The sequence below is a fragment of the Protopterus annectens genome, chromosome 8.part0 (genome assembly GCF_019279795.1).
Source record: "Protopterus annectens isolate FY-2018-M chromosome 8.part0, PAN1.0, whole genome shotgun sequence".
NCBI lineage: Eukaryota > Metazoa > Chordata > Ceratodontiformes > Protopteridae > Protopterus > Protopterus annectens.
In genome coordinates this window covers 1,699,655,589-1,699,681,534 of record NC_056741.1, presented here as the reverse complement: position 1 = coordinate 1,699,681,534, position 25,946 = coordinate 1,699,655,589, and the positions used below count along the sequence as shown (strand labels likewise).

At 44.4% G+C, this 25,946-nt stretch overlaps 1 protein-coding gene across 1 annotated transcript in view; it reads left to right on the top strand.

Moving 5' to 3' along the window:
- Positions 1-25,946, top strand: part of PLA2G15 (phospholipase A2 group XV) — a gene marked incomplete at its 5' end in the record, with an annotated part of 2,054,678 nt that overhangs the window by 299,429 nt on the left and 1,729,303 nt on the right. The gene's annotated exons all lie outside the window — the stretch shown is intronic.

Below are 25,946 nucleotides of genomic sequence, written 5' to 3'. Positions count from 1 at the left end.
AATGGATCAGAGACCCTGTATTGTCCTTGCACGAGATGCTGTCCATCCGTGGACCCATTTCCTGACAGACGTCTTCACCATTTTTACAGAGACCAGCAACCTCTTCCATTTACTCTACTCATTTCTCTAGAAGCCTCAGAAGTTGATGTGGGGAGAGAGTGGTGAGGAAGATCCTCTCACACCAGGGGCAGATTGCGTTTCCCTTGGTGCCTACCATTCTGGGTCAGGTTACCTGACCTTTCACCACAGCCCCCCCCCCCCCTGCAAAGTTGTTCCTCTAATACCCGTTTCTTTAGTATTGCAGGATTCCAGTTTTCTCTATCAGTCCGTCTCTGATCTGACATTTTCTCTGAGACTTCCAATCTATTTGGATCTGGAGAGCTGTCTGAGCCGAAGCCTGCCTGCTGAGTCCGGAGTGCATCATTCGATTCTGAAGTTTTCAGAGCAGTCTCTTTTCCTCTGAGCCTTGCCATTGCACACCTCTTCTCTGGCTTCATTCTTGGGGGTGGTAATGTGGTAATGATTGGACAGATAGAGGAGCTGATTCAGAAACTGCTTTCTTGGATCAGAGCCCCTCTCTTGCTCCTTTGTGCTCTGCCTTCAAGGTTGTGAAAAGTGTTCTCTGCCTTGGCAGACCTGACGAAGCCTTCTACCTCTGATCTAGATATATGACCATGATGTCTCAGTGTCTAGAGCCTCACCACCTTTCTCCATGGTGGCATCTACTACTAAAGCCTCCGGTTCCTTCCCAGGAAATTTTGATTTCCTCTTCTGAGACTTCCCCAGAGCATTCCACTGAGGACGTTCCAGGAAGAGGACGTGCAAGAGGAAGCACCTAGACTCCCCACAGGAGTCCATCAACGAAGACATGGATTTCGACGAGCGCAAAGGGTCCCCACATTCACCTCCTGAAGATGTCCCCTTTAGAAGCATCCTAGAAATCGTTAAACAGAGAGGTATCTGGACTCCCTCCAACCCTTTGCTAGAGGAGTCTGTTCTCCTAGAGACTTTAGGTGCAGGACCTTCTGTCTCTGGGTTACTCCACCCACCAACAAACTCATTGACATGATCTCTAGGCAGGAATGGAAGGAACCAGACTCCATAGAACCCACACCTCGGAGACCGGACAGACAGTTTTGGTGGAAAGGTTGATGCCATGGTCATTGCAACAGCCACAGACAAGGAACTACCCGATGAGAGTTCCTCTGTCCATTACCCCAGTAGGAAGTTGTGGGTAATGGACAGATTGGGGAAGCATGTCTTTGCTTCAGCAACTTTTACCTTATAGTCACTGAACTGTTTGGCACACTTATTTAGACTTGAGTGGTTTGACCAATGAATTATCAAATACTCTCCCAGGAGCCATTTCTGCAGAGGTCAAGGATCTGTAACTTTTCAGTTGGCAACCCTACAGTCAATATCCAGTAGTTCTATGAGGTTTGCTTCCAAAAATAGCAGAAGGGACCTCAAGGACATAGCAGAAGGGACCTCAAGGACTATTGGTTTAGGCATTTCCATGAGGAGGCATGCCTGGATGCAGTTGTGTGATATTTGCGGAGTCATTTAAGTCCAATATCAATGCCCCATTTGTGAAACTACTCTTTTTGGCTATAAGGTAAAGGAAATACTGTCCAGTTTGGGGAAGGATGGGAAGACCTTGTCTGCTATTGGCATACATTTTTTGGCAAAAAAATGGACGTTGTTGCCCTCATGACAGGTGGCCTGCAAAACCAGAGTTCACAAGAATCTTTCTTTGACAAACCCTACCAATACTTCTGAACGAAGGCCCAACTGTCCACCTCTGGAGACCATCGGGGGAAGGTTATCCCTGCTCCAGAGAGCCAGACTAAACTTAAAAGATACTTGGGTGCGGAGGATTATATCCAGACGTTACATAGTACCATTTTCCTTACCACCACCAATTCCAAGAAAAATCCCTGATGTTCCACCTAGTCAAAGGATCAAGCAGCAATTCAGATTCAAAAGCAGCTAGAAAAAACTCATCCATGAGGTCGCACCAGATCAGATAGGATCCAAAACTTACTCAAGGTTCTTTTTAGTGCTAAAGAAAACAGGAGACTGGATACCAATTTTGGATATCTCATATCTAAACAAATCTGTTCACTGCACTAAATTCCAGATGGTCACAGTCAGTTTTCCCTTTTTTGGGCAAGGATGACTGGATTTGCTTGATATATCTTCAGGACGCCTATTATCACATAAAAATGAACAGGCAATCCAGAAAGTACCTACACTTTTGGTTGGGAGACCGTTCCTACCAATTCTGAGTACTGCCCTTTAGACTCACCAGAGCTCCTAGGGTGTTCACCAAATGCATGGCAGTAGTAGCAGCTTACCTCAAACTGCAGGGATTCCAGGTGTTTCCCTGTTTGGATGGCTGGATTATTACCTCTCTTACCAGGCATCAACTTGCACATGTAATGGATCAAGTTCTCCACACCTGTACTCTCCTATGGATAACAATAAACTACAGCAGTTCACAACTTCAGCCAACTCAGACATGGAATTTATTGGAGCTCTCTTCAATATAAAGGCTGCCATTGCTTCCCTTCCACCACACCAAGTTCAAAAAATAAGGTCACAGGTCAAGAAAAGGTTGTAGAGAACACCTCAATTTCAGCCCCCACATTTCTCCAGACTCTATGTCCCATGGCTATGGCGATGATCTTAGTTCCATTGGCCAGGCTTTACATGTGGATTTTTCAGTAGATGCTGGCTACTCAATGGTTAGTCTTCCATCAGTCAATGTCATACCTGATGCGAATTGTCAACACTTGTAAAAGAGATTTGTGTTGGTGAATCCAATCTGACCAGATGCTCCATGGCTGTCCCTCAATAGTTCAAGGGCATAGCGACCACAGATGCTTCCTAGATAGGGTTGGGGGCATTATCTGGGGAAGATAGTCCAGGGTACTTGGTTCCCAGAAGAGGCCATTTTACATATAAATGTCTTAGAAATGAGAGCAGTACTCTTGGCATTGCAAGCATTTCAAGATGTTGTTCTATCCAGGATGATTGAGATTCAAATGGAGAACATGTCTGTTAGTACATCAACAACCAAGGGGGAACCAAATCTCTGGGTTCAGCAGTGGGCGATCCCTTCCGACAGCTTTGTTTTAGCAGCGCACATTCTGGGGAGATCCAGCGTGATTGCGGACAAACTGAGCAGGTGCATTCTTCCACAGAAGTGGTCCCTCAGCGAGAAAGTGGCGGACAAGATTTTCCATCACTTGAATCAGCCATGCTGCGATCTTTTTGCTTCTCCTCCGAACTGCAGCAACTACTTTGTCCTGATTCCCCCACAGGGGCGGTCACCGATTGATGCTCTACTTCACGTTTGGTGCCCCATCTCCTTTGCCTTCCTACCAATCTCATTGATTCCAAAATTTCTGCAGAAAGCTGCCAAGTCAAAGAGCATAGTAATCCTCTTTGCCCCCTATTGGCCTCGACAAATTTGGTTTCCCTTCCTATGGCTTCACCTGTTTCAATCACCATGGAACCTAGATCCGACTCCGGACCCCCTGTCTCACCTGATGGGCATGTCACACCCAGATATACCAAACCTCAAGCTAACTGCTCCAGTTCCCTTTGTAGCCAGACAGTCTAAACTCTCATCACCTGTCCGATATATAATTTTATCTTCCCATACACCCTCGACAAGAAATACATATGTTCCAGTAAATAGAAATGATTTGTCCTTTGGGCTCAGCAACACTATCTTGACCCCTTTTCAGCTGCTGTCAGTCACATTTTAGATTTCCTTGCATACCTGTTGCAAAACTGTGCTTGTTCAACAGATAAAGTGCAACTAGCAGCAATTTCAAATTACCATACATGTTTTAATGGCACATCTGTAGCTTCTCACAAATCGAACAAGGCCTCCTTAAAAGGTGCCCTTCTTCTAAGGCCTCTTTTTAAAGAGCCTACTCCTCCATGGGATTCAAGTTTGATGCTTCAGTGTCTCACACAACCTCCTTTTGAACCACCAGCTACTTGTGACCTTAAATATCTTACATGGAAGACAATTTTCTTGGTTGCCATTACTTCTACAAGAAGAATTTCTGAGATCCAAGCATTAAATTCTAAACTTCCATACCCGATTTTCCACAAAGATAGTGACCTTGCATACCAGAGTCCAACATCAATAAAGCTATTGGTCTACTAGTGTCTTTTTTCCAAGTTTACCAACAAAGGAGAATATATCTTAAATTTACTGAATATTCATAGGCAATTGCGGTTCTGTTTGCACAGAACAGAAAAAATCAGGAAAGCTAACATTTTTTTTCTCTGAACCAACATTAGGAAAACCAACTTCCAGAGTTACTCTATCAAAGTGGTTGACAAATTGCATTTCTTTTGATTGTGCTAAATTGGGCATTTCTGTTGCACATTCCTTGAAAACGCACAGCACTAGATCTGTGTCCACAGATTCAGTCAAGAATGTCCATGGACGATGTTTGTGCAGCAGCAACTTGGGCTACTCCCCATACCTTTATCACTCTTTACAAGTTCCATCTAGTTTCCAAAGGTAGGGCGTCATTTGGTGTTTTGGTGCTCAGGAATATCCTTCCTTAGGTCCACTCTAGACATGGGTAGCTAGACACGCTGTCCCACTTGTTGAGGATAGAATGAAGATTTACAACATTAGATAAAGAAGTTATGTACTACTCATAAAATTCCGTCTGTGTTGTCAATCTTCATTCTTCCTCAACTCGCCTCCCACCAGCCCCCATCGTATGGCTTCTGGAGTAACGAGTATTTACATGGTCTCTATGTATTTATTTTTATATAAGACTTCTAGATGTAGCTTTTCCATAACTCAGTCTTCCTACGCTAATATAGCAGCAAAATAGATCTGAGATAATTTGGTAGGTCTATTGTGGGTAAGGGAGAATCTCAAGAGATTTGATGGATGCGAGCTTTAGCATCAGCCGAGTCAGATCAGAGTGATCAGATCTGAACCCACTTGTCAAGGAAGAATGAATAAATAACACAGATGGTATGTTATGGTTAAGTACATAACTTATTTTTCAGGAAGTCCCAGGGTCCTTTCCAGGAAGCACATGGAGATAATTCCCACGGGGCAGAGGGAGGAACTCAAATGGGTAATGATGCCCACATGGCAGGGGAGGCCCATAAAGCCAAGGATCCAGAGATTCTTTTTCTGACAGACCCTATCAGCACTTCTGAAATGAGGTCCAATTGGGCCCCTCTAGAAGCAATCAGAGGTAGACTGTTCCTGCACCAGCGAGCCTGGCTAGATTTAGCAAGAGATACCTGGGTGCAGAGGATTATTTGTAGAGGCTATACAATTCCCTATTCCACCTCCAACTGTATGCAAAATTCCTGATGTTCCACCCAGTTAGAGGAAAGCAAGCAGCACTAGAAGTACAAAAGCTGCTAGAAAGAGTCATCCAAGAGGTTCCACCGGACCAGATAGAATCCAGAACTTACTCGTGATTCTTTAGTGCCAAAGAAAACAGGGGACTGGAGACCAATTTTGGATCTCTGCAACTTGCATAAGTCAGTTTGACATGCAAAGTTTTGGATGGCCTTGGTTCAGTCCATTCTACACTTTCTGGGCAAGGACAATTGGATGTGCTATATTGGATGTGTACTATAATATAAAAATGGGCAGAAAATCCAGAGGGTATTTACACTTTCGGCTGAGAGCCAGTCACTATCAGTTCAGAGCACTGCCCTTTGGCATCACCACAGCCCTCAGGGTATTCACCAAATGCATGGCAGTAATATTGGCTAATTTGAGACTGCAGGGATTCCAAGTGTTTCCATATCTGGACAAATGGCTCGTTACTGCCCCAACTAGGCATCTACTAATAGCAACAAGCTCAAATGATTCAGACTTTTTATCTAGGAATAACCTTAAAATTGCAAAAAGTCTCAGCTACAGCCAACTCGTATCTTGGAATTCATAGGAGCACTCCAACACAATATGAGTGACAGGTTCTCTTCCTCTCTCAAGAGTTCAGGTTATCTGATTCCAGGTCAGGAAAGTAATTTGCAATACCAAAATTTCAGCCTGGTTAATCCTTCAAGCCTTGGGGTCAGTGTCCGATGCCATAATCTTAATTCCTCTAGCAAAATTTCAGATGAGAATTCTTCAGTGGATGCTAGCAGCACAGTGGTTTATTCTTTACCAGGGCATGTCAGCACAAATAAGAATCACTCAGGCATGCAGGAGATGCCTCTCGTGATGGATTCAATCAGATCAGGTTCTACAAGGTTGTCCTTTCATTCTCTCTCAAACCAAGGCCATAATGACCACAGATGCTTCCCAGATTAGGTTGGGGGGCACTTTCTGGGGAAAACCGTCCAAGGCACTTGGTCCCCTGAAGAGGCCAATTTGCATGTCATTATTGTAGAGCTGGGACCAGTGCTGTTTGCGTTGCATGCCTTCCGGGATGCTCTCCCTTTAGGGACAGTTGTGATTCAAACAGACAAGATGTCAGTAGTTCGGTACATTGACAAACAAGGAGGAGCAAGATCTTACCTCGCATGTCAAGAAGCACTGATAGTGGCAATGGGTGATCTCATCCAACCACATTCTCATAGCAATGCACATTCTGAGGAAGTCCATGAGCAGATCCGTTTTTCTACCTCACTAGTGGTCTTTCAACATGAAAGTGAATGATTTTCCATCAACGGGGCCAGTCTTGCTGTGATCTTTTTGCTTCTTCCGTAAAAAACAAATGCAGCAGCTACTTTGGCCTAATCCCCCTTCTTGGGGAATCAGAGGGATGTTCTACTTCACGACTGGCCCCCTGGTCTGCTTTGTTTACCCACTAATTACCCTAATTGCAAAATTCCTGCAGAAAGCTGTCAGGTTGAAGAGCAAAGTCCTCCTTATTGCACCTTATTGGCCTCGACTGATTTCATTTACTTTACCAAGCTTGGATTCTGGATCCGATTCCAGACGTTCTGTTTCACCCAACAGGATATCTCATACCTCAAGCTAACAGTGTAGTTTCTCCAATTCTGTTAATAGCTAGACAGCCAATGCTGTCTTCCCCCATGTGACATATTCTTTTATTTTCACATAAGCATTCTACAAGAAAATTTTGCACAAGTAAATGGAAAAGGTTTGTTTGCTGGGCACATCAAAAACCATTGACCCCTTCTCAGTTCCTGCACATAGTATTCTTGAATTTTTGGCAGCATTTTTAATGAGGCTGCTAGCTTATCAGTGGTTAAAGTTCAGTCAGCAGCAATTTCTAACTTTTGTATTGGATTGGAAAATTCTTCTGTGGTCTGTTCTAAACCTTTTAAAGCATTTTTAAGAGGCACACTCTTGAAATCCTCGTATAAAGATCCTGCTCCACCATGGAATTTGAACTTGGTACTGCAGGCCTTAATTTTCCCTTTGAAACAGCAGCTAAATACAATCTTAAGTTCCTGACCTGGAAAACTATCTTTCCTAGTGGCCATTACCTCTGCTAGAAGTACCTCAGAACTTCAAGCATTATTATCTAAACCTTCATACTTGACCTTTCATAAGGATAAAAGTCATTATGTGCCATTGTGTCTTTTCTTTCTTTTTTCTTATGTGCAGTCAAAGTCCACTGTCAATCAATCCATTCATTTGCAAGTAGTCTTTCCTAAATTTGCAAACAATGTTGAATGCATGTTGCATTTACAGGATGTTCACAGACTATTGGGTTCCTACTTGCACAGGACAAAAGAAATTAAAAAGACAAATTATTTGTGTCTTTTGCAGATTTTAAATTGGGCAAACCAGTTGAAAAGGTAACTAAAAGTTAATCTATAACTAGTTGGTTCTAACCTTAATAAAACCCGCCACTCAACTAGGTCCATGGCAACTTCCTCTGTGTTTCTGTCTAGAGCTTCCATGGATGATGTATGTGTGGCTGCAACTTGGACTAGCCCTCACACCTTTATCACCCATTGCAAACTTAATCTGGTCTTGAGGGGAAGAGCAGCCTTTGGCTCAACTGTACTCTGGAATATCCTTCCTTAGAGTCCACTCGGAATTTTAGGTAGCTGGGACCCTGTCCCAGCAGTTGAGGATAGAATGAAAATTGACAACATTAGATAGTTATATACTTACTGTGATATAGGGAAATATTGCCAGCCCAGCTATCTGGAATTTTGTAAATAATTCTATGTTTATGAATATTGATATGATTTATACAGAACTGTAGGTTATGTACTGAGCTAAAATGTAACCACAGCATGCCCTGTTGACTTGGAAAAGAAATGCATATAAACTATATACTTGGTGCAGTGGTAGCATTGTTGCCTCACAGCAAGAGGTTCTCCAGTTCGATTTTGGCTGGAGCGCCTTCTGTGTGGAGTCTGTATGTCCTCCCCACGGCCAAGTGGCATTCGAAAGACATGCGTGAATGGACATGCCTTCGTTGAAGGTTGGTGTCGGGCTGGCACCTTGGCACTGTAAAAATCTACTGAGAATCATTAGCGGACCGGAGTTCCGCTGTGGCGACCCCTAACCGGGAAAAGCTGAAAGAAGAACAAACCTGTGCAAATGTATGGTGTGATGTCCTATCTCGCCGTCATTCTTTACTGGTTGGGTTTGGAACTGATCCTCAGTTCTGACTCTGCCTAATACAAAGCTTGAGGTCTTCCATTAGCTTGTGGCTAAACCCTATCTCATGATGCTTTTGGAAAGTTCCCTAGATCTCGTTTGCCGCTAAACAAGATCAAGTGCTTCATACTGGTTGTGGCTAAGTAGTTTTTTTCTGTCTTATGTTTAAAGAATTATTACAGTTTTACAGTCATTTTATCTAGCTAATTAAGCAAATTATCTGTGTTCCGCTTCTTTCTGCTGTTTTTGCTGTTGGCAGTCGCTTATTTCCATTGGGTCTTTCTTACCCTATCCCAACGTTAAATTTTAGAAAGCCCGTTTTAGTTAGAGGGGTTTCTTCCTGTCAGAATAGGCTAGTTTGTTTAACTTTGAGAACTGCCTTAGCCCATTTAAATTAAAGGGCTTTCACCTTTCCCCTTGTCTTTTCCTCTATAAATAATAGGAGCCAGCTTGTTTAAGTTAGAGAGCTGCCTCTGTCCCCTTTTCTGCGTGTTGTTTACTGATCTTGGTTAATTTTTTTAAATTAGTTGTAGTAGTGTTTTTTATAAAGATGTCCTTAACTGATGCACATACCATTTGTGTCTACTGCCTCGGGGCAGTTCATCTTCACGAGTCCTGTGCTGCCTGCCACTCCTTTAGTCACAGGGTTTTATCAGAAAGAAAGAATAAACTCATCCTAAGAGGCTTGCTGAAGACCCCCTTTTCAGAGGCAATTGAAGAAGGTCAGGGTCCTCAGCTACTACTTTGTCAGTGCTGGTGAAATTTCAAGTGTGGAGATGGTCCCCTGAATTGGAACCGGAATCTCCTACTTTAAGATCATTGTTGTTACAGTCTGCCAGATCTCCTGCTCCCTCCACTCGATCCTCCAGGAGCTTGTCCGATAATGATGTGGATTGCATGGTGCAGAGACTTTTGAGGACACCGCCACTTGCCAAACTCTTGTCGGATCCGACCCAGAGGGTTTTAGAACCTACCAAACCTACCGTGTCACAGTCTATTCCTCCTGCAATCCGATCTCGGACTTCGGAGCTGGAATGTCCAGAGCTGATCGTAGTGGAACTGTTGGAGCCGAGACTTAGCTCAGGATCTTCAGTTCCAACTACCACTCTGACATCCTTGGTTCCATCCAAAGTCTAGGCTCTCTCCAGTCAGGTTTGGGGAGGGACAGTCAGATTGGACAGCTATCTGATACGAACTTGTCTCTTCGAGTGTCTGCTTGGGTGAGCTCTGCACGGTCAACCTCTGAGGATGACTCTGTTGCAGACATCCTGGAAATACTTAAACAGGGAGGCAGCTGGAAGCCCATCAACCCTTCTGAGGAAGGCTTTTGGGTCTCACCCTTCCACCACCGAACTGATAGAATTAGTTAGTTGAAAGGCATGGGAGTCTCAAGATTCATTGGAACCTGTCCCTTGGAGGCCGATCAAATTCATTACTGCACCTTCAGACAAGGAATTTCTTACCAAGGGTGTCCCAGTAGATGCTATGGTGATGGCAGCAGCTGCCAAAAAGGAACTTTCAGAGACATCCTCTTCTGTCCATCTGCCGAACAGAGAGTGTCGTACGTTGGGCAGGTATGGAAAGCGTATGTTCTCTTCAGGAACTTTTGCCCTCAAATCGCTGAATTATCTGACTCACTTTGCTAGGTTTCAGACAGATCTCTTGACAGAACTAGGAGATGCCCTCCAAGGGTCAGTAGCTGCAGGGCTGTCAGACGAGGTTTCCTTTCAGCTCTCCACCTTAACCTCAGTGGTCAACTCCTCCATGAGACTCATTTCTTATGCAGCAGATGGAGTGAGCAGGGCAGCGGGTTCAGGAATTTCCCTAAGGAGACATTCCTGGATGTGCTTGTGTGATTTTTGTGGAACCATTTAAATCTTCCTTTAAACGCCCCTTTCGATGGCTCGTCCTTGTTCGGACCCAAAGTCAAAGACACACTAACTAGGTGTGAACAAGAAGGAAAGACACTCAGAGGTTGGAACCTGTTTTTTCCTACCTACCAGACCTTACCCAAAAGGGGGGCAAAATGTGGTTTTGAAAATCCCAGAATGCTTTCCAGGACACACGTGGTGATTCTACCCCCAGGAGCAGAAAGGGAAGTACCAATGGAAGATGCCGACCATGCAGCAGAGGGGGTCCACAAAACCAGGGTGGCAGAGAATCCTTCCTTGGTAAGCCCTTTCAGTGCTCCTGAAAGGAGGTCTGCCTATCTATCTCTGGATGCAGTCAGGGGCCACTTATTTTTGTACCCAAAAGCCTGGCTATTGATAACAGAAGACAAGTGGGTACAAAGTATCTTATCCAGAGGTTACTCCATACTCTTTTCCTTCCCAGTCCCAAACACAAAAAGCATCCCGGATGTTCCACCCAGTCAAAGGGATCAGGCAACTCTAAAAATACAAAAGTTGCTAGTCAAAAGAGTAATTCAAGTAGTCGTCGCAGACCAAATAGGATCTGGAACTTACTCAATGTTCTTTTTAGTTCCAAAGAAAACAGGGGACTGGAAGACCCATCCTGGATCTTAGCAACTTGAACAAATCCATGAGAAAGTAAAAGTTCCGGATGGTAACACTGCAATCAATATTCCCTTTTCTGGGATGATTGGATGTGCCTATAGACCTCCAGGATGCATACTACCATATAAAAACGGACAGGCGATCCAGGAGTCATTTGCACTTTCGGCTCGGAGCCAGTCACTACAAGTTCCGAGCTCTGCCGTTTGGCCTCACTACAGCCCCTAGAGTGTTCACCAAGTGTATGGCAGTAGTAGTGGCTCACTTGAGACGCCTAGGATTCAGAGTGTTTCCTTACCTGGATAACTGGTTCCTAACTGCCACCACCAAGCATCTACCAAAGCAAGAGACCCCACTTTACATCTCTGCTCTAACCAGGGAATCGCAATAAACTACGAAAAATCTGCCTTGTTGCCATCTCAGCATATTGTCTTTATTGGAGCAGATCTAGACAAAACCAATATGATGGCAACACTTCTCTCCGAAAGGGTTCAAGTCCTACAAGGTCAAGTCCTAATCCTTTTTTCCAAAAGAAAAGTACAGGCAAGAACAATCCTCAAAGTACTGGGAACCATGGCAGCTGCAATTACTCTGATTCCATTGGCACACCTGCACATGAGAATACTTCAGTGGCTACTATTCACTCAGTGGTCCATGCAGGAACTACCCATGTCCCACTAAATTTTGGTAACTGAATCCTGCAAAAATGACTAGTTGGTGGCTTTACTCCACTCGTGTAACATTAGGTCGTCCCTCCCCCCCCAACCCTTAGCCACAATGACCACAGATGCTTACCAGGTAGGATGGGTGGGCATTATCTGGGAAGGGCAGTTCAAGGCACTTGGCAGGACCACGTGGCCCATTTGCACATAGATATTCTAGAGATGAGAGCAGTGCTTTTAGTGGTGCAAGCATTCCAGGACTCATTGCTGCTAGGAACTATTGCAATACAGACAGACAACATGTCAGTTGCATGGTATATAAACAATGAGGAACCAGATCTTACCCCCTTTGTCGGGAGGCTCAGAGAGTATGGCACTGGGCAACCTCCTCCCAATGCTTTCTGATGAGCAACGCACATCCCGGGGGAATCGAGCGTGATTGCAGACAAACTCAGCAGGGTGATTCTGATGTGCCTCATGAGTGGTCCCTAAAACAGGAAGTTGTGGAAGTGATTTTCCGCAAGTGGGGCCAGCCTTGCTGCGACCTTTATGCCATGTCAACGAATACCAATCGCAGCAGCTACTTTGCCCTGATACCCCCTCCGGGGGAGTTACTAAGGGATGCATTTGTTCACGATTGGCCCTTGGGTCTCCTCTACGCCTTTCCTCCTTTTCCTTTGATTCCAAAGGTTCTTCAGAAAGCCAGTCACTTGGGAAGGAACTTAATACTTGTCGCCCCATACTGGCCTCATCAATTCTGGTTCCCCTTCCTGTGGTCTCATCTCCAGGAGGAGCCATCGATTCTGGACCTCCTGACCTATGCATCATGGACGCTCCATCCCTCCCTCCAAACCCTCAAGATAACAGCTTGGCTGCTCCGATTCCAACCATAGCCAGGCTCCCTAACCTTTCTACATCAGTAAAGCATATTTTGATCTCGTCTCATAAAGCTTCGACAAGAAGGTTGTATAAAAGGAAATGGAAAAGATTTTCTTCATCGGCCTTGAATAACCGCATTGACCCCTTTCTCTGTCCCAATAGCTTCTATTCTTGAATTCCTGGCAAAACTGTTTACTGAAGGGGCAGCTGCAGCTATTATTTGGGTCCAGCTGGCTGCCATTTTCATTTGGGTGAATCAGGCCCTAGTGTTGTGTACCACAAACTTTGCAAAGCCTTTCTGAAAGGTAGTCTTTTAGTAATTTTATTTTGTCATGTTTGATCCTTCCCCCCTTTCGAGCTGGCATCATCCTGGAACCTCAAGTATCTTACTTGGAAAACTATTCTCCTAATAGCTTTTATCTATGCAAGAAGAGTTTGAGCTGCATGCACTATTCACATAGCCCCCTACATGCTTTTCCACCAAGATAGAATATCCCTATGAATGAACCTATCCTTTTTACCCAAAGTATGTTAAGAATTTAACCTGAATCAGCCCATAGAAATACCTGTTTTTTCCGTAATTATGGCATCATGGCAGAATATATGCTGTGCCAACTGGATGTACATATGCAATTGTTTCTACTTGCATAGAACAAGGGATTTCAGAAAATCAGACCAATTATTTTATCTTTTTTGGACTCAAAAAAGGGTGTTTCTGTGTTAAAAGTCACACTTTCAAAGTAGCTGTCAGATTGTATTACCTTTATCTACCAATCAAAAAACAAAGAACTATCTCATAAAGTGAAAGGTCATTCTACAACAGCCTTTGCAACAACTTCTGCCTTTAGAGTGAGATTACCTATTGACACCATTTGTGCTGCAGCAACATGTGCAAACCCTCATACATTTATCACCCATTTCAAAGTGGATTTGGCCTCCAGGAATGGGGCCCCCTTTGGGTCCACTGTTCTAAAGAATATTCTTCCTTGAGCCACCCAAGAAAGATGGTGCTAGGGATGCTGTCCCAACCAGTAAAGATTGATGGCGAGATAGGACATCATCACATAAAGAAGTTATGTACTCACCATAACGTTCCATGTGTGTTGTCCGTCTCACCTTCATTCTTACATCCCACCCTCCTGCCCCTAGCCTTTTGCTCCTGAAGGACTGAGCTGGTAAAAATTGACTATTAATGTCCTTGACCTTCATTATTCCATCACTTATTCAGTTACTTTTAACTAGCTTTATCTGCAAACAAGATCTGAGGAACTTTCCAAGACATCATGGGGTTTAACCACGAGCTAGTGGAAGACCTCAAGCTTTGTATTAGGCAGAGTCGGAACTGAGGATAGGTTCTGAACCCAACCAGTAAAGAATGACGTTGAGATGGACAACACACTTGGAACGTTGTGGTGAGTTTGCCGCTTCTGCTGCAAGGTTGTCTTACTGGCTCAGGTCGTATATTTTCATTACTTTATCTGTTTTTGATAAAATTATTAGTGTAGATTGTTTATCGTAGTTACAACTTCTTTCACTGTATCCTTGTTGTACCTGTAATTCTTTCTTGAATCCTCCCCCTTCCCTTCAGAAAACTCGTTTTAGTTAGAGTTTTCCCCTCCCCCTTTTTCTCATAGCCGTTTAAATTAGAGGCTAACCCTTTCTTTTTCTCTTATAAAAAAAAAAAATTTCATTAGCATTTGCCTAGTTTAGTTTTAATTAGTTTGTAGGTAAATATTGTTAGCATTCTTTGACTGCTTTTTTGGGTGTGGTGACATTAGTGTGTGTGGTAGTTATTGTATCCTAATTTTTGTGTATTGTTCTTGGTGTTCCATTTTTTTTTCAGGGATGTCCAAGGATACCAAGGTGTCCAGATTCAAGAAGTGTGACTCATGCTGTCAGAAGATGTCTCTGACAGATGGTCACACTTCTTGTGTCTATTGTCTGGGCCCCATGCACCTGCAGGACTCTTGTTTGGTTTGCCATGTTTTCAGCCCGAGAGTCCTGCAGGAGCGCAAAAATAAGTTAATCCTACGGGGTTTACTTAAGCAGGATTCACCAGCTAAGGCTCAGCCCGTGAAGTCTTCTAAGCCACCTAAATCTTCGGCTCCCAGTTCGGAGCCGTTGATCGGTGAAGCTGTTCCTTCGGCCTCTATTCTGGCCGGAACTGATTTGCCTGTCTCCCAGTCGGTTCCGACTCACACTTTGGAGCCATCAGGGAATCGAAAGAGATCTAGGTCTCCCTCCCTGGGGTCGATACGCTCGGCTCCGAGGTCGTCTCTGCTGCAATCGGAGCACAGTCATCGGTCCCACTCTTCTCGGTCCTCAAGGCTTTCAGATCAGGATGTGGAGAGAGTGGTCAGTAGGCTGTTGAAATCGCAGGCCCTAGCAAAAATGTTGTCCAGCCCCCCCCCCCTCATCAGGTGTCTGCTCCATCCATGTCCGCAGTTATTCCTCCTTCGACTCCTCCCTTGAGCTCGGAACCAGAGTTCGTTGGGGTTCGAGTCGTGGAAACATCGGCACAGATACCTTCTCCGTCTGTTCCATCGTCGGCTCCGATCACTTCCTTGGAAGGGTCTGGGTGCCGAGACTCCCTCATTGGCTCCGAGAGGTGAGTGGCATCGGACCCTTGTCCAACCCTGTTCTCCTCCTCGGAGCTTCGGCACAGGTGAGCTCGGCTCCTACGTCGGCTTTGGAGCCGTCCCCCCTTCAAGGTCATGAGGAGTGTGCTGGCCCCTGAGTCAGCCACACGATCATCCCCATCGGCTCCTCCCACTATGGTGCCTGCGTCTGCCTCTCCCCCTCCTCCAGACCCCAAGCATGGGGAACCAACGCTCCAGGGCACCCCCTTGGGTGTATCTTCCTCTTCCGAGGCCTCCACTGATCATTCGGAGGAGCCACCTCGTAAGAGGAAATGCAAGAGGAAGCATGTTGACTCCCCTGAGTCTGTCACATCAGATACCAACTTAGAGGATTCGGAAGGGTCCCCGAGATCCCCCTCTGAAGATGTCTCCTTCTCAGACATCCTTGAGATGCTTAGGTAGAGGGGGAACTGGACTTCCCTGAGCCCTTCCAAGGATGAGTCGGTATTCCTGGATGCATTCGGATCCCAACCCTCCACCTCCTGGGTCTCTCCGCCTTTCGACCCACTGATGTCTGTGGTGGCTCAGAAGGCGTGGTCAGCTCCAGATACAGTGGAACCGACCCCCAGAAGACACAGTAAATTCATAACTGCACCACAGGATAAACAGTTTTTGACCGAAGGTGTTCCCGTTGATGCCATGGTGGTAGCGGCGGCCACAAAGAAGGAGTTGGCTGAAACTTCATCTGTCCATCCCCCTAACAAGGAGTCCAGGATGATGGACAGATATGGGAAGCAGATGTTCTCTTCAGTGACCTTTTCCATGAGGTCTCTGAATTATTTGTGCCACTTTACCCGTTTTCAAAGGGATCTCCTTAAAGAGCTTGGAGATACCCTCCAAGATCCATCTGCTGAGGGGGCCCAGGCCAAGGCAGCCTCCCAGTTGGCGACTCTTAATTCAGTGGTGAACTCCTCCATGAGGCTCATTTCTTATGCAGCCGATGGTGCGAGTAGAGCCGCAGGCAAAATGTAATTTTGCAGAGCCCTTCAGAGCATCTTTCACCAATACCCCCTTTGATGGTTCTGCTCTCTTCGGATCACACGTGAAGGACACCCTAACCAGGTGTGAACAAGAAGGCAAGACTCTCTCTGCTGTGGGAGTCCATTTTTCCACTCCTAGACCATATCCCAAGGGTCTGAAGAGTGGAAAGATGTGGTTTCGGAAATCCCAGGGAGCCTTGCCGGACACACGTGGTGAATTCCCATCCAGGGGCAGAGGAGGGAACAATAATAGACGCCGCCCTCGTGGCAGAGTGGGTCCAAAAAACAAGGGCAACAAAGAATCCTTCTCTGAGAAGCCCTTCCTGCACCCCTGAAGGGTTGCCCGACTGCCCACCACTGGATGCAGTCGGGTGAAGATTATCGTTGTACCCAAGAGCCTGGCAAAACATAACACAAGACAAATGGGTACAGTCGGTTATATCTGGAGGCTACAGAATTCCCTTTGTTCGCACTCCCTTAGTGTTAAACAAGTCCCTTCCAGATGTTCCACCCAATCTAAGGGATCAAGCAGTTCAAGAAATTTCAGAACTGCTAAGAAAAAGGGCCATCCAGCAAGTCCCAGCAGACCAGCAAGGATCCGGAATTTACTCAAGGTTCTTTTTGGTACCAAAAAAGACAGGGGATCTCAGCAGACTGAACAGGTCTGTACAAAGAACAAAGTTTCGGATGGTCACGCTACAGTCCATTTTACCCTTTCTGGGTCAGGACAATTGGATGTGCTCCATAGATCTTCAGGATGCGTACTACCACGTCAAAATGGACAGATGCTCCAGAAGATTCCTTCGCTTTTGGCTGGGAGCCAGCCATTATCAGTTCAGAGCTCTGCCCTTTGGTCTCGCCACAGCCCCCAGGGTGTTCACCAAATGTATGGCAGTAGTTACCGCTCACCTGAGATGACAAGGATTCCAGGTGTTTCCATATCTAGACGACTGGCTCCTGACTGCTACCACCAGGCATCACCTTCTACGAGCCAGAGACTACACTATCGAGACTTGCTCCAGACTAGGTATCTCAATAAATTTCAAAAAGTCTGCATTGTCGCCCTCTGTCTATCACCTTTATAGGCGCAAATTTAAATACAAAAGACATGTCAGCAAGCCTTCCACCAGAGTATTAGTGACTCGACAACATGTACAGGTCTTATTAGCATGCAAAAGAATTCAAGCCAGGTTCGTCCTCCAAACTCTGGGTCTCATGGCAGCAGCTATCATTCTTGTTCTTCCAGCTCGTTTCCACACGAGGATTCTCCAGTGGCTGCTTTTTACTCAATGGTCCTTCCAGAGCTTCCCATGTCTCACATGATTATGATCACAGAAGCATGCAAAAACCACCTTGCATGGTGGATGGTCTCCACATCAGTGCCCCAGGGCAGACCATTTGTACTTCCCCCTCCAGTTGCTACGGTTACCACAGACGCCTCCCTGATCGGGTGGGGGAGGCAGGGGGGCATTATCGGGGCAGGACAGTCCAAGGCATCTGGCAACCTCACGAATACCACCTGCATATAAATGTCTTGGACATGAGGGCCGTGCTTTTAGCGTTGCAAGCTCTTCAGGACTCTCTTCCTACCGAGACCATTGCAATTCAAACGGACAATATGTCAGTAGTGTGGTACATCAACAATCAGGGCGGAACCAAGTCCTACCCCCTATGTCAAGAAGCACTCAGACTCTGGCAGTGGGCTATCTCTTCCCACTGGTTTCTGATCGCAACACACATCCCTGGGAAGTCCAACGTCATAGCAGACAGGCTGAGCAGAGCAATTATCATGCCTCACGAGTGGTCTCTTAATCAAGTAGTGGCAGACCAAATATTCCGAAAATGGGGCCAACCTTGCTGCGACCTTTTTGCCACCCCCTTCAACAGCAAGTGCAGCAATTTCTTCTCTCTCCTTCCACTTCCCAGACATTTACCCAGAGACACTCTAGTCCACGATTGGCCTCAGGGACTTCTTTATGCGTTCCCTCCGTTTCCCCTAATTCCCAAACTAATACAGAAAGCTACCATATTGGGCTGCAAAATGATCCTCATTGCTCCTTACTGGCCTCGACAAATATGTTTCCCGTTCCTGCATCATCTTTTCGAGCAGCTTTGGACTCTAGACCTAGTTCCAGACCTTCTGATCATCAATCGGGCGGGCTGCACCAATCCCTGCAATCTCTCCAGCTCACTGCTTGGTTGCTTCACTTCCAACCTTAGCCAGGCTTCCAGATATCTCGTATTCTGTGCGCGAAATTATTTTGTCATCGCAGAAATCTACGACTAGAAAAACTTACGCTAGTAAGGGGAAACGTTTTTCCTCCTGGGCAAGAGGCTAAGAGTATAGACCCCTTTTCAGCCCCTATACACCATGTCTTGGAATTTCTTGTGGAACTCTTTCATTCTGGGTCCGCTTCCGCTACAATTAGAGTTCAGTTAGCTGCAATTTCAAATTTTCACGTTGGCCTGTCGGGAAATAAGTCTCATAAGCTATGTAAAGCCTTTCTCAAAGGAACCACTCTGCTCAGGCCTCCACTGAGAGATCCTCCACCTCCGTGGGATCTAAATTTGATTTTAGCTTCTCTAATTTTGCCTCCCTTCGAACCGGCAGCATCTTGTTCCTTGAAGCTTTTATCTTGGAAAACCCTCTTTCTGGTAGCCATTACTTCAGCCAGAAGAGTTTCGGAACTTCAGGCTCTCTACCCGTCCTCCGTACCTAGTGTTCCACAATAACAGGGTTGCTCTCAGGACTAATCCTTCCTTCCTTCCTTCCTTCCTTCCTAAGGTCTCCTCAGAGAATAACCTGAATCAGTCCATAGACCCTCCTGTGTTTTTTCCCAACCACTTCAACAGGGCGGAATACAAATTGCATCAGTTAGATGTTTACAGGCAACTACGCTTTTATTTGCATAGAACCAAGGGTATCACAAAATCAGACCAACTTTTCCTTTCTTATGCTGAGGGTAAACAAGGTCTTCCAGTCTCAAAAGTTACCTTGTCCAGGTGGTTGACTTCTATCACATTTATCTATCAACTGAGGAATAACGAATTACCTGTGAAACCAAAAGGTCACTCCACTAGCGCTTTAGCCGCTTCTGTGACCTTTCAGGCTAGATTGCCCATGGAATCTATTTGTGCTGCGGCTACGTGGGCTAACCCACATACTTTCATTTCACATTATAAGTTGAATGTGATTTCCAGGAACAGAGCTGATTTTGGTTCCACTGTTCTGAAGAGTTTGTTCTGATGAGCCACCCAGGATTTTAGGTGCTAGGGACGCTGTCCCAACCAGCAAGAATGAAGGCGAGATAGACAACTTAACATAAAGAAGTTATGTACCTACCATAACGTTCCATGTTAGTTGTCTTCTTCTTGCCTTCTTTCTTGCGTCCCACCCTCCATCCCCCTATCCTTGTAGACCCAGAAGAGTTCCTTATGGTTGTTTTTTCACTGGCTGAGTCTTCTCTGGCTATTCCTTTCTGTCTAGTAGCCTCTATTGTAGGTTTTATGTATTCCAGGATAGGATCCTTTCATTATTATGTCTGCAGTTAGACTTCCCAAACGAGATCTGGGTATCTAGCGCCAGGCATCATGGGATATGGGGTGGCCTCGAGCCAGTATGCAGCTCTCGAGCTTTTGAAGATGCAGAGTCGGAGCCGAGGATTGGCTCCGAACCCAACCAGCAAGAAAGAAGGCGAGAAGAAGACAACTAACATGGAACATTATGGTAGGTACATAACTTCTTTATATTAATTAAGAACTCTCTCTGAGAGAGAGACTGTGCATTTTGTATTTTGTCTTGAACCTAGCAAGAACATCCACTCATCATCACCATCTGCATGTAAGTTATATTTAGGGCATAGTATCTCTTTTAGATAAAGCTAGGAATATAGTAAAGATTAGTTTAGATGTTTTCTGTATTTATTTCAGACTGTCCTGCAATGTTTTAAAATAGTTCCTGTGATTTTGAACTCTGAAGTTACTTTGTTGATTTACTGAGTGTTGTCTTCTGTTATTTATTATTAAATGTATTTCAATCCATCTTTGTGGATGATATTTGTGAGACGTATATAAGCTCTTGGAGTACTTGCATATATATTTGGTGACACTGTACAGGGCACTCCTAAAGAGCCTTGCAAGTCCTGGTCAGAATAGCATTTGGATTAATAGTAACATTACACAGTAGGATTGGACACCCTTTGTTTAGGGCGTTAAGTAGGTCAGAGTGGTTGGTGGCAGTAGAAACTACCTTATTTCTGGGCAGAAGGGGGGGCATAGCTAGTAAAGCTGTGCCAGCCTTTGCCAGGAGTGTGTGTGTGTGTGTGTGTGTGTGTATACATCAGATCTCAGTGTGTGTGTCAGCTACTTGGGTAGGGACATGAAGCACTGGTTGGGTGCTGGAGGTTTTGGCTTGGCCACTCAGCTGAGATCTCAACCTTATAGCTGTGGCAGTATGAAGTCTTATTGTGGATCTGGAGAAAGAGTGAGAAACCAGCCCCAGACTGACTGTGATCCCTGTGTGCCCTTAAGGGAAATTGTACTTTACTGTGTGTGTACTAGTCAGGCTCCCAGTGTGTACGTCTCTCACTGTTGCCAGTGGTGAGGATTAATTTACTGGGCCACTGCAGGGGCGTCGCACTTACCATAAAGTTCCATCTGTTTTTCATTTTCCTCAACTTCCTGCCCACCAACCCTTTTTCATTTTAAATTTCTGCAAGAACGAGAGACCATGAGAACACCACTGTACTTGATATTGAGCTCCAGATGTGGCTTTTCTGTCAGGAGAGTTATAGTAGTTCTTTCTACTTTGTGAAACAGCAAACAGGATCTCAGGTATGTTAGGGGTTGGTGCAGATTGGTGCATTATGGGTAGGAGAGGAGCTCAAGATCTTTTTGGTGGCCATGAGCTTTATTAACAGCTGAGTTGGATCAGAGGATAGGATCCGTACCAAACAGTTGAGGAAGAATGAAAATAGACAACACAGATGGAATATTATGGTAATTGCATAACTTTTTTTTTTTTGTGCATTTGGGACAGGATACTGTGTTTGCAGGGACAGTCAGTGGCTTAATTGTGTCAAAACCACTTGATCTTTTGTCATTTTCATTCTTTCCTCAACTGTTAGGGCACATCCAACTGCTGCTTTTTACAGCTTGTGGAACATTAAAATCTCTTGAGCTCCTCTCTTACCCGTAGTGCAGTAGTCCTCTACCATACCTCACATCCCATTTGCTGTGTTAGCTCTCCAGTATTTATTTATTTATTTATTATTTATTTTTTTAAGTAATCTTCTATGTTTGAATTTTCTACCTGACAGAACCTTCTCATCCCTTTAGCTTATCCTTTCTTGCCCTTGTTAACCTTTTTTTGTGTATATTCCCTTAATTGCCATTGTTGTTAATCCTTTTCTTTTACTTTTTTTAGGTTTCTCTAATTACTATTGCTGTTTTTTTCCTCTTAATTTATTAAAAAAAATCTCTTTTCTTATCTTTCTCTTTCTCCTTTCCTGGAACTATTTGGTAGCAATGTTGGAAAAACCTTCAGGTTTTAAAAAGTGTAAGGCCTGCAGTCATAAGATTCCCTTGTCTGATGCACACAAGTTGTGCGTGTATTGCTTAGGCCTGGCCCATTTAAATTCTGTGTGTGAGGGTATGTAAGGGCTTTAATCCAAGGGCCCTTATCGACTGGAAGAATAAGTTAATATTTAGGGGATTAATGCCATCATAATCTTCTGATGTGGTATCTGGGCTCAAACCCCGAAGAAAAGCGATTAAGAGGACAGCTAAAAAAAGTCTTTCAGAACAATCAGGCTGTTCTACTCCGATTTCAGAGCCACCTTCGAAAATGGCTAAATGTGATCTGATTCCATCAGATCTGTAAAATCTCTGATCTGATTTCTTTGGATCAAAAGTCTAAAACTTCTAATCCAACTCTGTTGGATGCAAACAAACATAAAGATGGCTGTTCTTCCATTTCACTTTTGCAGTATTCATTACATTAGGGATCCTCTGCCAAGGGTAGCCTAATGTCCGGCCAGTACACTAAAGCCTTTAGGTTGCTTTAAGATGCACCATATATCTTCACACATGCTTCTTGCATAGTGTAGGGCATTAAAGGTGATGTCTGGACATACCAACCTCAGAACCTTGCCGCCAGTCCGAACGCCATCACTTCATCTTTGGTCAGAACACGTGTTCCATTGCTGGTTCACCAAGCTGTTGCAGATAAGTGCCCTGTTGGGGTTCTTTTTTACTTTTTTATTGTTGCTTGTGGGATTTCATGTCATCCAATAAGAGTAAATGCAAGTGTGGGAGACAGATTCCCAGTAAAGACTGCCATTAATAGTGTCTCTCTCTTGCATTGGTGCCTTGCACGACCATACGTTCTGTTCATCTGTCAGGCCTTTGTACCCAAGACCCTTTATAGTAGACTTCTTTGAAAACCAGCATCTTAAGCTTCTTACGAAAGGAACTTCCCACTCAGAGACCCCCATCAGTGAAGAATGCCAAAGAACCTAGACCAGACTCTTCTGCTGTTCATCCTCTGTTGGACATCTCTCCTGAGGTGAGTGAATGCCTGGAGGTTCACCCAGCCTTATCGTTGGATTCCTCTGCCGAGACCAGGTTGGGGGCTGGTGGGGTCGGACTTTATGCACATCCAAGGAGTTATTGCAGTTGTCTTTTTCTTGCGTTCAGGGGAAAACACGGATGACCGTCTTCAGGGGGCCTAGTAGTGTTTCTCAAATATTAGTCAGAGAAGTCCGTGCTACCAATATTGAATGCTGTCCTAGGTCAGACCCTTCCAGATTGTATAAGGCGGATGTCCTATTGAAGAAAAAGCAAAAGGCTAACCATATTATTCCTCATAAGACCTTTACTCTGGGCTTGTTTAGTGCTTCGATGGCATTGAAAACCCCACTCATTGAGTTTGTTCCAGCCCCCCCCCCTTGGTCCTCTACTCCCCTAGAAAGACCAAGAGAACTGGATTCATTTGAGTTGGAGCTGGATTCAAATGAGGAATCCCTTGCTTACTGTTCACAGATAGCCTCTACTTTGGACTGTGGATCAGAGGAAGAGGAATCTACCTGTTCTGGTACTCCCTTTAAAGAGATTTCATTTGGGGACACTATCTCCAGGATGATGGAGTTCTTTAAATGAGATTGTGCTGAGGTTTTGAAGGTACACAAGATATTGTGCTGAGGTTTCAAAGGTACACAAGATATTATGAGCTGCTGCACACTGATTCTCCTAAACCTTCTCATGTTCCTCCTGTTTTGGCTGCCTTGTTGCATGCATTTTCCGATGCTTCTGAGGTTCCAAACTCTCAGCCCCCTGCTCCCAAGAAACCTGATAAATTCTATAGGGTGTCTGAGGGCTACATTTTTGTACAAATGTCATCCTGGTGATGCCTTGGTGGTATCTGTAGCTTCTGAGAATCTGCCATCTCAATTGTGTCCTTCTCCCAAGTTACTGCCATCTGATAAAGACAGTAGGACCGTGGAAAGGCTAGGCAAGAAGATTTATACCTCTGCTACCTTGGCTTTTAGGGCTGTTAATTGTCACACCCATATGTCCATGTATTTCTTGGCTGTCCTGTCCCAGGCCTTTCAGGTTATTTTTGATCTTCCAGACTGAGGGTAAAACGAGGCCCTTTCTCTGTTAGAGACTTCCTCCTATTCCATTAAATGTAGCTATGGTGCAACATATGTTTCTTCTAGGGCTGCTGCTTTTGGGTCTGTGATGAGAAGGTATTCTTGGCTTCAGCTTTGTTTGCCTGATGATATTAAGTCTAAGTTGATGGATGCCCCTCTTGATAATAAACACTTGTTTGCTGAAGCTGCTGCTGCTATGTTAAGTCCCTTGGTCTAGGGGTTTGATTCTTGCTTTGACTCTGTCTCATATCGCCTACTTAGAAGCGATCTCTGCTTGAGTTACAAAGCCATGTCTGACCCAGCTCTGTTAGAAATGCTACATCTAAAGAAATCCCAATCCCTCCGCACCACACACTCTAGAGACCTCAACCTCATTACCACAGTCAACAGAACATGCTGGAGGGACAGGTTCATAACCCAGAGACTGCCCATGTGATGGAATAGACTTCCCATACATGTCAAGCAGAGCACCTCACTGGCCCTCTTCAAGAGAAATCTTGAGTAGATGGAAAATAGAAAATTCACCCCAGTGATCACTCCAGTGGCTTTACTCGACAGAAGCACTGAAAACTAAGGTCGGGTGGCACGATGCCAGGGTAATCCTATGGGCTAGGCTTGTAAGTGCTCCAGGGCCATTAGCCTAGTACACACCTATGAACCTTTGGGATAAGGGCAAGACATTACAGGAACTTAAAGGACAACTATGGGCAAATGATGAAAAAAACATATATTTTTATCTTGCCATGATTTTACTGCACCTTCCAAAACTGCCTGCTGCAAAATTACTACATTTTTTTAAACTCATGTCTGCCCTCATGGGGGCAGACATCGGGATTCTTTTGGAAAGCTAAATCTGTCCCGTAATCCACAGATTGTGAGAATGAGTAGCCCTACCATTTGTTGTCAGACTAGACTTCCATTCAGTTAGAATGAAACACCTGAAAAAACTGCTAAGTTTGAGAGTCTGCAGCTTATATGTCATTGACTAGTATGCACAGAGTTTTACAAATCTTGTTCCTACTGATGTACTACACATTCTCTGAAAGAAGCTTGCAAAAGTGTCAGTAAATTACTGAATTAAAGACGTTTCACAAGGAGCAATTTTGCAAGTTTCAATTTCTGGCCATGTTACTTCTCCATCTCCCCTTCTTTAGTGGGCTAGTCTCTCTCATTTCTACCTTGGCTAGCTAGATTCAACATTTTGTCAACTTTGCATGACAATAGACATCAAACAAATCACAATCTGGTGTGCCACTAAAACTGTTCCCTCATATGCATCTTCACTTCTGAATAGCATTTCCCAGGAAGTATTTCTATAAAAAAAAAAAAAAAAAAAAAGTATACATCAGTCCAGAGTTTAGGCCAAACTATCCATTTCTTAAAATGTGCACAGTAATATATTGAATTTGTAATGCATTCTGGTTGATCACATGGTTATCTTTGAATAGTTATTCTCTTGTAGCATAACCTGAATTTTATGGTATATAATGCTATACTTAACAGTTCTCGGTTTCTTAATGACCACCCAAGCCTATGATGTGACCCAGTACTTTCTGTTACTGTTGCTTTATGTAGTTTGTCTTAGTTGTGTACTCGCATGTGTCTCACCCTCAAATCAATAAGACTCCTGGAGAAAAACGTCCATATCAGATAGTTGTATTGAAAGAGCACCAGCAGCTGTAGCAGCGGTACCATACTCCAAACAATGCATTCAACATAGTACTGACAAACACTGGGAAATGTATGTTTCAGTCAAGCAATGATGAAATCGCTAGGGACTACACTGAGCACAAAAAAAAGGGAAAAAAAACAGAAATTACATATACGCAGGTGAAAATTGACATCCTATTACAGTATACTGTAAATACATAGATTAATAAAAATATTAGTGCACATATGACATGTACAGTAGTACACATATACTATCATTAAAACAAAATAAATACAATATCAGTCAAATTAATATGCTAAGAAAATTAATCAGTATACTTAGAACAATCCAAAACTTAAAAAAAAAAA